The 12,303-nt window shown below is 39.1% G+C and overlaps 1 long non-coding RNA gene across 1 annotated transcript; it reads right to left on the reverse strand.

The window, feature by feature from the left end:
* Positions 1–2,577: 2,577 nt before the first annotated feature.
* On the reverse strand, positions 2,578–3,828 carry LOC146490782 (uncharacterized). The gene is made up of 2 exons (XR_014872173.1): positions 3,500–3,828; positions 2,578–2,905 (listed from the first exon to the last, which is right to left on the reverse strand). It is a non-coding gene; the product is annotated as an uncharacterized LOC146490782 (long non-coding RNA).
* Positions 3,829–12,303: the final 8,475 nt, after the last annotated feature.

Consider the following 12,303-nt stretch of genomic DNA (forward strand, 5'->3'; position numbering starts at 1 on the left):
GATTGGATCTAAAAGACATGTGGTGGGTCTCACTGTGGAGAAAACTTTCTTAAGGTTCTCAGCATTAACCAGGACAAAGCTGTCCAGTGTCTCCTTGGGTACAATCGAGTCCTCAGATGTGTTTAAAATCATATCGCGAGAAGATAAAATATCAGATCTGATGGCGCTGATTTTTCCCCTGAAGTGGTCTGCAAACTGCTCACAGAGCGAGTCTGTGGGGGTTCTGTTGGAGCTGTTAAAATCAGGGTTAAATAAATGATCTATGGTGGAAAAGAGGACCTTGGGATTATTTTATTTGGCTTATTTGGCTTTTGCCTTTAATTTTCACCACCATCTCTCACTTCCTGATACTTTTTTTCTACATATCTTCCACACACCGGGAGCTTCTTCCTGCTGCAGCTGTCCAAGTTACCCAGCTCGTGCCTTGACTCAGTCACTTTTCCACAAACGCCTTTCTGGAATGCTGCAAATGACTATTACATAAAAGCTGAGTGAATTACAGGCAAATCCTTTCTACCCCAACACTGCCAGAGTATTCTGCCAAACTGAAGAAAAAGTGGGGGAGAGAGAGAGCGTGATGGTGTATTTTTGGGCACTAAGAACTGCAGAATGTCAGCATTTAATCCAAACTCAGCTCCCCATTATTTCCACTCACTTCTCTTCTTTTTCACTCTTCAGACATCACCGCCACCTCCTCACCCTTGCCACACCCACCCACAGAAACGCTCTCCACACAACCGCACACACGCTAAAAAGGACGTGAGGAGGCATTACGAACACAATGTTTCGTTCCGTCTTTGCACAAAAATGGAAAACAAACAACTGTGTATGTTTCATCCCTTCCCATGAAGTAAGGATGCTGTTAAACATGGCATAAAAGGTGTGTGTGCTCCTGTCTGCATGTGGTGAAAATCTGGATTCCCAACAGGCACCAAATGTGTTTGTGTCTTCAGCTTCTGTGTTGTTCTTGGCAAAGAGAGGTTCTGCATTTAAGCATGAAGTCTGAGCTAGAATTTTATTAGGATGAAAATATTATTAATATCGTGTGCACTTCCTTACAATTGCTTTCATTAATACAGTGAAAACAAAACCAGGGTTCTGTGTGTGCGTTTGCTTCACTGTAACAAACAAATGCAAATACACAAAAATGCACATTCACCATGCTGTGTTGCATAAACACTCATTTTACGCTCCTATACAGACAAAAGTGCTTTACAAGAACATGCAAACACACACGCACACACACACACACTATGTCAGTGATCCCACAGCATCTCTGGCAGGAATACAGTATTATCGCAGTGTGTGAGCGCCACACTCTGTCACTCTGCCTCGCTGGCAAGCAGCCTATCATAACGCAGCAGCCCACACGTCCTGGTGTGATGGAATTGAGCCTGTTCCTAATTTTTTTCCTTTTTTCTTTTGCTAAAAGATCCAGCAGTTGTTGTCAGGAATAGTTGTGTCAGGAATTTTTCTGACAGAGGATGCTAATATTCATAAACACCTTGATGTCTATTGACTCAGATGGATTAAAAGTTATTAGAACATGTGGGCTTTTGTACGTCAAGCTCGATTTTGGCAGACACACATCAAAACAATGTAATAGGATTTCCTGACAGTGGAATGCAAATTTAAAATCTCCTTTTGAAGTGTTAATTAGTATAGGTAAATGGAATCCACATCACCTACAGTAAATAATGCTATAGCAGTTATAAACAGGCACGGTCTATCAGTCAGTTAGTATTTCGTAGGACATTGCTGACTGTTGGTGGATTCAACGTAGATTTTTGGATCAGGTCTCTCAAGAAAAAGGTCTTTATATTTAATGGATGGTAATGGATAGTGGGGACGCCAGCAGTTACAGGTTTGATTCCCACAGGTATCGGTTGTTTGGCAAGTCCTAAGTCTCCTCCAGCAGGTCACTTTGTTCCCACATACTTTAAAGCACTCTAGATAATAACATCAGCTGCAGCAGCTTAAATGGAAAACACAGTTGTGTCTCTGATGATTTCATTAATTTCTCAGTGCAAGAGATTAAAATGAATGAAGTTCCTGAACTCCAAAACAGGTGCTTTTTTTGTTATGGTAAGTGGTCCCTGAAGGAGGCAATGCCATTAGTGACCGATTCTTCTGGGACAAAATACTGTTTACCTTCATTTTAGTTCTGCCTCTAAGACCAAAAAAATAAGGAACATTATTTTTTTCCTCTTAAAAGTTATCCCTCCCTGGTGCCTCCGGCTCGTCTGGGCACTCAGTCAAGACGGTTAGCACTGAAGGGCCCAATTCAAATCTCCACCCCTAAAATGAGTGTACACAGCAAATCCAGCATGTCCAAATTAACACTGTCAGATTTGATTTCAACACTTTTAAAGTGTCTATATGGGTCCACACCAGAGAGTGTTAATTTAACTCTTTTTGGAGAGTTGGTATGTTAACTCTGATTTAGTGTTAAACACCAAATCTCTCTGGAGTTGATAATTTAACACTTGGTGTTAAGAGTTTATATATTAACTCTCAAAGAGTATTTTAGTTTAACTACGTAAGAGTTATCTTCTAATTAATTCTAAAAAGCGGGAATTTTACTGTTCTGAACTTCTAGAAATTTCTTTTGGAAATAAACATTTACTAAAAAGACGCAATGGTTTTTGAAAAACATTTATTCTGAACTGTGCACCACAATTTCAAAACATTTTCTGAAAGATGTAACAGTGTACATGTTCTCACTTTCATTAGAATTTCGTTTATCAAAAGGTCTGACATAGGTGAGCTGGTAAATGCAAATAACAGCATTCTCATCACTTATTTCAATAAATACAAAATACAATATGCATGTCCTTCAGTCATCACTTTGTGGAACTTCAACGCACTTCTGCTCTCCCCCATATTCCATCTTCACAAGCATATCCTATGTGGAGATTGAATAAAAATTAGTTGACACTAATTAATGGCACAAATCAATTGCAGCACAGTAAAAAAAAAAAAAAAAAAAAAAAAAAAAAGGAATCCTTTTTGAGACATTACTTGTGTAAAGTATTTTCCCAAAAGATAAGGACACAGGCAACAGGTAGTACTGAACTAAATGTAAAACCTCAACCTTTTTCATTTTTACCTAAACCGTGTGCACAAAACTCTGGAGGAATCTAAATGCTAACGTAGAACTCAGTCGGGACTCGGGACATCTGCTACTGCTGTTTGCTCGTTTTTTATGGGAGATCGTTTTCAGGCTTCAAGTAGCACCATTATATCAACATTTCACATTCTAGACATTGTTTTAGGTGTATTTGACCAAAAAATTTAACCGAAAATTCACATGCAAGCTTTTTTTCAAGGCTGTGGTATTTGCCGAAAACAATACCTTTCAGCTAGCTAAAACAGCGAGCGGTGCTATCAGCGAGCAACATGGCTAATGCCTTTCACACAGCTTTGTCTCAACTCCAAAGAGCCACAGAAGTAAAAGCTAATAATAATAATTGAAACAATCTTTGAAAAAATGACTTACCAAGCATGGCAAACAACTCAAATATGTAGAGCAAAATGTTCTGAAACGGCTTCACTTCAGCTTCGATTGGAGCCGTGCTGGGGGCGGAGTCTGTGAATTTACTCTATTAGCGTCATAGCCCCTCTAGGAGTTCAGAGTTAAGAGGTCAAGAGTTAATGTTTCCATTGTAACACCTCCAGATTTGAAATAGAAACACTCATTTTTAACACTCGATTTTAACTACTATCATTTTACACCTCAGAGTTACATTAAAAGCATGTGACTCTACTTAGAGTAAAATTAACTCTAAGACTACTAACACCAAAACATTTAACACTTTTGAATTTGCTGTGTATGGTTTCTATTTTTACCCTTTCAGCAAAGTGATGCCATTATAGCTCGTGTACCAGGACTTTGGTGTTGTTTCAGCTGGTTGTACATCTGTGTGCAGGCATGTCTCTACGGGCATCTTTGCAATCCATTTCCACGTGGCTACAATACAGGGGACGGATGATTCAACCATCGAACCCTGCCCCGTTTCTTTCCCCCCCCCCCCCCCCCTTTTGTCTTTGCTTCTTGATAAAAAAAAAAGGAGAAATATACTACCCTACATATGCTATTCTACATGCTTTTAAACCATTTAAAATTAGAATTCATAGTTTTATATGCGAATTATATAATGTTAAATTACCTAAGTATTTTTAGGCTTTAGTTTTCTTCAGCCATGTTCCATATAAATCAGGTATCATACAAAAATAAAAATAGAGTCATGACAATAAAAGAATATGACTTTAAGGACTTAACATTACTTCAGTTATAATACACCAACATCTCTTATACATTAGCACTAAGGGAACACTGAATGACCTGGTGGTTTTTGCCCATAAAACTACTCGTCTAAGATTACCACAAAGTAGGGGTGGGCGATATAAACGATATACGATAAAAACGATATAAATTTGGCCAACAATAGAGATTTTGACTATATCGCTCTATCGCGATAGCGCATGTTGATGATGTCATCAAGCTGCGCCTGTTTTGGTCGAAAGCATCGCAGCGGCTACAACCATTATCATCTACAAATTATGCCGGGCGACAGTCATAGCAAAGAGATGAAGCACTTTTGAAATAAGGGGAAAGCCAAAAACTGCACTTCCTCCACGTCCGTAACATTGATTCATTAATGTTGAATTCTCTCGCAGCTGTTCTATTCCCATGTTGTTGCAGTATATTAATAACTAACCTCGTATTGTGGATGAATAATCTCAGTTGTTCTCCTGACTGAAGTTTGGCCCGTGTATAGCATCCTGCTATGCGATTGCATTTGTCCCTGACCACCAGAATCCCTCACGTTAACTTTTAATGAGTGGAAAAAAGTTGCCGTTCATCCTCCAGCTTCACTGCGCTAATGTTATGCTAACATAGCTGTGTCGCTAGCAACCACGTAGCACAACATGTTTAGCTGGAATCTAGCGAGCTAACGAGCTAACTTCCTCTTAACTTCTAACTCCGTTAAATTTAATAAATTCAGTTCTCATGGATGCATGGATGTAAAACTTAATTGTTACACCTGGTAAAGCAGCAACGCTGATGATTTAATTAAAGATGAAAGAATTTAGACCGTTTTTAACTCTCAGTATTCGTTTGACTTTGGGACCTGAAGCGGACGGAGTTTTGGACCCAGATTACTCCGCGAAGCTGCTCACTACGGCAGCCGTAATGCTCTGACAATCCATCAAGCAGTGCGGCTTACCAAAGTTGTACTAAAACATTTTTTAACAGATTTCTGCACGCCCAAATCGGTTCGAGGTCAGTAAGCACAACCAGAATTCATACATAAGGCACACTCTCGATTTTTGAGAAAATTAAAGGATTTTAAGTGTGCCTTATAGTGCGGAAAATACGTTATACAGAAGAAAAGAATATATCGTGACATATATCGTTACCGCACATGCTTGAAATTATATCGTGATATGGATTTTAGGCCATATCGCCCAGCCCTACCACAAAGTAAAAGATCTCTCAGCAAAATAATGCAATATTTTGGGCACTATTGCCCCGATCAAGTCAGTGAGCTTGAGGATTTTTTATTCTAAACGTGAACTACTGTTACAGCAACAGACATGGACGACTGGTGCCCTACACAACAACTCAATGTCCACTATGTGAAGGAGCCAAACACATGCCTTCTCCTCTCGTTAACTGAGATAAACTGCAGGCATATTGGTTTGCCATCTATACTGTCCAGTCTCTCCTGGTGGACAAACAGCAGCATTGTTTAATCTCACTTGAGTCATTGTTGACCTTAGCCATGTTTTTAGTCTTCTGAGAGCACTGAAGCTTCTTTCTTAATTGAATTTATTAAACCCCTCAAAACATGACTATCCAGAGTTGGGACCAGGAAGCAGAGTTGCAGTCTTACACGCCTCTCTGCAGCTTCTCTCCTCCTGCTATCCCCCCAAAAACCCATCTCCATAGAGACTGTGTCTGCTTCCAAAAAGATAAAAAACAAACTAAAAACCAGCAACAAACAACTTAAACATTTACAAAGAAAGAACAATACAGTATCCACATCTGAACCAAAGAGTAAAACAGTGAAATGTGGATTATTAAATATTAGGTCTCTCTCCTCCAAGTCTCTGTTAGTACATGACTTAATAATTGATCAACAAATTGATTTACTCTGCCTTACAGAAACCTGGTTGCAGCAGGATGATTATGTTAGTTTAAATGAATCAACACCCCCGAGTCATTCTAACTAGAGATGGACCGATCCGATATTACGTATCGGTATCGGTCTGATACTGACCTAAATTACTGGATCGGATATCGGAGAGAAATAAAAAATGTAATCCGATCCATTAAATATCAAAAAAGCACCTCACAAAACTTGGCGACATGGCGAGCCGGAGCAGTGTGGTCACGTGATAGAGCGGCTGTATTTGTAGCCTGCTAACAAACATTTCATCTCCGAGGAAGTTATCTCAGAGAGAAGTAAAGCAAGTGTGTAAGTTCATCTCTGAATGTTTGTAAAGCATTCCCGCGTTAAGCTTAACAACCGATATATAGAGCAACTGCCTCTTCTCTCTCTCTCCTGCTGCTACTTCAATCATGAAACTGCTTAATGATCAGCTGATCGGCTTTTCTGTCGCGAGTCTGTCTCTCTTCTTTGTTTTTGTCCCACTTCTCACCAGAAAGAGGAAACCAGCGGCTGAACAACAGCAGCACTATTAAGCTTGATAAGCTGTTGTTAGAATTTATTTAATATTACTTTCTAGACCAGGATCTTTTTCTACGCAGCTGACGGCTGGTACCTGTGCAGGGGCGGATCTAGCAAAGTTTAGCCAGGGGGGCCGATAGGGCATGAACAGGCAAAAGGGGGCACAAAGACATACTTTTCTTTCTTATTCTCATTTAAAATATCTAGCTTTTAATTATTTAATAATTATCTGAATCTTACACCCAACGTTTTAATCTGATGTAAAATGTATAGAAGTCCATTACTGTATATAGTAACTGTTAAGTCTAATATACCCTAGTACTTTTTAGTAGTAGTACTTTTTCCTTTGGGAAGGTACCATGTGTGCAGTCTGCAATTCTGTTGAAGAAAGATGTTGAATCTATTTAATTATTCTTGAAAAATAATTTATTTCTGTGAATTTTTTTCACCCTGCATCAAATTAAAGTTGATTACATTGATTAAGCATCATGAGGAAGAGGGTGGTTCCCTATTTTCTTTTGCTGGGAGTTTGCAACCTATTAGTTAGGTTGCTTAATATTTCTGCTAAGTACTCTTTAAAATACCAGAATAGGGAGGATGGGGTAGGTTTAACTTTATTAGATTGATCAGTGTTGCTGATCTATGAAATATTTTGGGTGCAGTGTGTTTTTTTTACATACAGGTATAACAGAATAGCTTTAGTGTTGTTGTTGTTTTTTAACTTGAGTATGAACTTATACAAAAAGCAGCAAGATATTAAAAAAACAGTTTTACTGATTAAAAAACACACTATATCGGATTCATATCGGTATCGGCAGATATCCAAATTTATGATATCGGTATCGGTATCGGACATAAAAAAGTGGTATCGTGCCATCTCTAATTCTAACTACCAGAAATCTCGAAGCACAGGTCGAGGGGGCGGTGTGGCAGCAATTTTTCACACCAGTCTATTAATTAATGAAAGACCAAGACAGACTGTTAATTCATTTGAAAGCCTGATGCTTAGCATTGTCCACCCCAGCTGTGAAACTCAGAAACCAGTCTTACTTGTTATCATCTATCGTCCACCTGGGCCTTACACAGAGTTTCTGTCTGATTTCTCAGACTTTATATCTAATTTAGTTCTGAGCTCAGATAAAATAATTATTGTGGGTGATTTTAACATCCATGTTGATGCTAAAAATGACAGCCTCAACATGGCATTTAATCTGTTGTTAGACTCAATTGGTTTCTCTCAAAATGTAAAAGAACCCACCCACCACTTTAATCACACTCTAGATCTTGTTTTAACATATGGCATAGAAACTGAACATTTAACAGTGTTTCCTGAAAACCCTCTCCTGTCTGATCATTTCTTGATAACATTTACATTTACAATAATTGATTACGCAGCAGTGGAGAGTGGACTTTATCAAAGTAGATGTCTTTCTGAAAGCGCTGTAACTAAGTTTAAGAATATAATCCAGCCACTGTTATCATCGTCAATGCCCTGTACCAACACAGAGCAGAGCAGCTATCTGAACGCTACCCCAACAGAGGTCGATTATCTTGTTAATAATTTCACCTCCTCACTACGTACGACTCTGGATACTGTAGCTCCAGTGAAAACTAAGGTCTCTAATCAGAAGTACCTGACCCCGTGGTATAATTCTCAAACACGTACCCTAAAGCAGATGACTTGTAATCTGGAGAGGAAATGGCGTGTCACAAATTTAGAGGATCATCATTTAGCCTGGAGAAATAGTTTGTTGCTTTATAAGAAAGCCCTCCGCAAAGCCAGAACAGCTTACTACTCATCACTGATTGAAGAAAATAAGAACAACCCCAGGTTTCTCTTCAGCACTGTAGCCAGGCTGACAAAAAGTCAGAGCTCTTTTGAGCCAACCATCCCTTTAACGTTAACTAGTGATGACTTCATGAACTTCTTCACAAATAAAATTTTTATCATTAGAGAAAAAATTACCAATAATCATCCCACAGATGTAATATTATCTACAGCTACTCTTAGTTCCATTGATGTTAAGTTAGACTCTTTTTCTCCAATCGATCTTTCTGAGTTAACTTCAATAATTACTTCCTCCAAACCATCAACGTGTCTTTTAGACCCCATTCCTACAAAACTGCTCAAAGAAGTCCTGCCATTGATTAATTCTTCGATCTTATATATGATCAACCTATCTCTAATAATCGGCTATGTACCACAGGCCTTCAAGGTGGCTGCAGTTAAACCTTTACTCAAAAAGCCATCTCTAGACCCAGCAGTCTTAGCTAATTATAGGCCAATCTCCAACCTTCCTTTCATATCAAAAATCCTTGAAAGAGTAGTTGTCAAACAGCTAACAGATCATCTGCAGAGGAATGGTTTATTTGAAGAGTTTCAGTCAGGTTTCAGAGTTCATCACAGCACAGAAACAGCTTTAGTGAAGGTTACAAATGATCTTCTTATGGCCTCTGACAGTGGACTCATCTCTGTGCTTGTCCTTCTTGACCTTAGTGCAGCATTCGATACTGTTGACCATAATATCCTGTTAGAGCGATTAGAACATGCTGTAGGTATTACAGGTATTGCACTGCAGTGGTTTGTATCATATCTATCTAATAGACTCCAATTTGTGCATGTAAATGGAGAGTCCTCTTCACACACTGAGGTTAATTATGGAGTTCCACAGGGTTCAGTGCTAGGACCAATTCTGTTTACATTATACATGCTTCCCCTAGGCAGCATCATTAGAAGACATAGCATACATTTTCACTGCTATGCAGATGACACCCAGCTCTATCTGTCCATAAAGCCAGATAACACACACCAACTAGTTAAACTGCAGGAATGTCTTAAAGACATAAAGACTTGGATGGCCACTAACTTTCTGCTTCTTAACTCAGATAAAACTGAGGTCATTGTACTCGGCGCTGAAAAGCTTAGAAATATGGTATCTAACCAGATTCTTACTCTGGATGGCATTACCTTGGCCTCCAGTAACACTGTGAGGAACCTTGGAGTCATTTTTGACCAGGATATGTCCTTCAACGCACATATTAAACAAATATGTAAGACTGCGTTCTTCCATTTGCGCAACATCTCTAAAATTAGAAATATCCTGTCTCAGAGTGACGCTGAAAAACTAGTTCATGCATTTATTACTTCCAGGCTGGACTACTGCAATTCATTATTATCAGGATGTCCAAAAAACTCACTGAAAAGCCTTCAGTTAATTCAAAATGCTGCAGCAAGAGTCCTGACAGGGACTAGAAAGAGAGAGCATATTTCTCCTGTTTTGGCTTCCCTTCATTGGCTTCCTGTTAAATCCAGAATTGAATTCAAAATCCTGCTCCTCACATACAAGGTCTTAAATAATCAGGCCCCATCTTATCTTAATGACCTTGTAGTACCATATCACCCTATTAGAGCACTTCGCTCCCGCTCTCGCTCTGCAACTACTTGTTGTTCCTAGAGTATTTAAAAGTAGAATGGGAGGGAGAGCCTTCAGTTTTCAGGCCCCTCTTCTGTGGAACCAGCTTCCAGTTTGGATTCGGGAGACAGACACTATCTCTACTTTTAAGATTAGGCTTAAAACTTTCCTTTTTGCTAAAGCATATAGTTAGGGCTGGACCAGGTGACCCTGAATCCTCCCTTAGTTATGCTGCAATAGATGTAGGCTGCCGGGGGATTCCCACGATGCATTGAGTTTTTCCTTTCCAGTCACCTTTCTCACTCACTATGTGTTAACAGACCTCTCTGTATTGAATCATACCTGTTATTAATCTCTGTCTCTCTTCCACAGCATGTCTTTTATCCTGTCTTCCTTCCCTCACCCCAACCGGTCGCAGCAGATGGCCGCCCCTCCCTGAGCCTGGTTCTGCCGGAGGTTTCTTCCTGTTAAAAGGGAGTTTTTCCTTCCCACTGTCGCCAAAGTGCTTGCTCATAGGGGGTCATATGATTGTTGGGCTTTTCTCTGTATCTATGAAGCGCCTTGAGGCGACATTTGTTGTGATTTGGCGCTATATAAATAAAATTGAATTGAATTGAATTGAATTTCATCCTCAGTACATGCGTTTTATCCTCAGATTAAAATTATTATTATGTGCTTGATGTGCCTCACCTTTGGCCCTGGCTCTTCCCCTCTGACTGCACTAGGACATATTGCCACCTGATAAAATAACACATATAAAAAGTGAGAGTCAATTCAGATTCTTTGTCAAATATACACTAATGAATCAATTTACATCAGCAGCCTAACAATTGTCATGATAATAAATACTAGTTAATCTAGCACCAAAACATCAGTCAGTCACCTGTGACCAATGTTCCTTCTAATTTTTCATGTGTCTGAGCGAACACACAAACTCCCTGAGCGGTCCCTTGGACCACTGTGAGCAACAGCAGATGTGTGCACTGTGGTCACGCCATTATCGAATCCATCCAAGTCACATGGTTTATTAAAATAATCAAATTACAGCATTTACATTTATGTTAGACTACTTAATAATAACTGCTTTAGCCCACTTACAATGAAAATGTAAAAAAGAAATCTTGTTCATGACCTGTGTAGTATGTTAACACCATTGGAAGTAAAAATAACTTGAACTCCAATTTTGAAAACACAACTTTCTTTCTTTTTTTTTTTTTTTTTATAAAGCTTTGACTTGTATTATGAGTATGAGTGTCCAGTCTGGGAGAGAGTCCTGTAACTCTCTGTCTGCAAAATACAGTATATAAAGACCAATGTTGGGTAATTAATTATATAGTTACTTCTTCAAAAACTAACCGAGTTTTGCAAACAACAAAGTTTTTGCAGCTGTTTACCTAAAAATGCAGCCAAGGTTTTTTTTTAAAATAAACATTTCAATCTATTTACAGAACAATCAGCTGTTCTGCATCAAATTTGATGCCACACAAATTATTTGTGGCACTCCAAAACACAATTTCTGTCCACTGTGAGATAAAGGAGAACAAAAGCCTGATACCTGCAGGCCTGACAGCAGGAGATGTGTCACTGCTGTAACACCTGTAACATTCAGCAGTCGCCTCATTGTTCTGACACACAACAAAACTATTGACTACACTACACACTAACTACACAAGATTTGCGCTAAACGTCACAAATCTCTCACATCCCAAAACACCGCTGTCACACCTAAAACTTCCCCCCTTCCTAAACAATTAAATGCCATGTTGCCATATCATTTTTTGATTGGTCGACATGGTACATTTTTCGACCAATAGGAAGGGGTGGGGGTTTTGGTTTTTGCTCACAGGCTTTCGAGCGTTTTCTTTATAAAACGCCGTTTTTATCGTTTCTTCCCGCAGTAAATATAAACAACAATAGTATTCAGGAAAAAACAAACAAAGATTGCATATTTTCAATCATAGCTCTGGTTTTACGTGGCCTTTGAAAACAATTTAAAAACTGGTATAAAATCCACACTTTTCCGTCAGTTGTTCCGTCTGTCCTGCCCACATCTCCAATGGTTGTACACGTTGTCATTAACGTGGCCGGTGTCGGCACATAAGGATGCTGTCATAGCCTGTCAACCACGTTGATTAGCTGCTCATATACGTGAATGTGAATCGCGTGATTGGCTGGACTATAGGATAAAGTGG

This window comes from Neolamprologus multifasciatus, chromosome 23 (genome assembly GCF_963576455.1).
Source record: "Neolamprologus multifasciatus chromosome 23, fNeoMul1.2, whole genome shotgun sequence".
In the NCBI taxonomy this organism is placed as follows: domain Eukaryota; kingdom Metazoa; phylum Chordata; class Actinopteri; order Cichliformes; family Cichlidae; genus Neolamprologus; species Neolamprologus multifasciatus.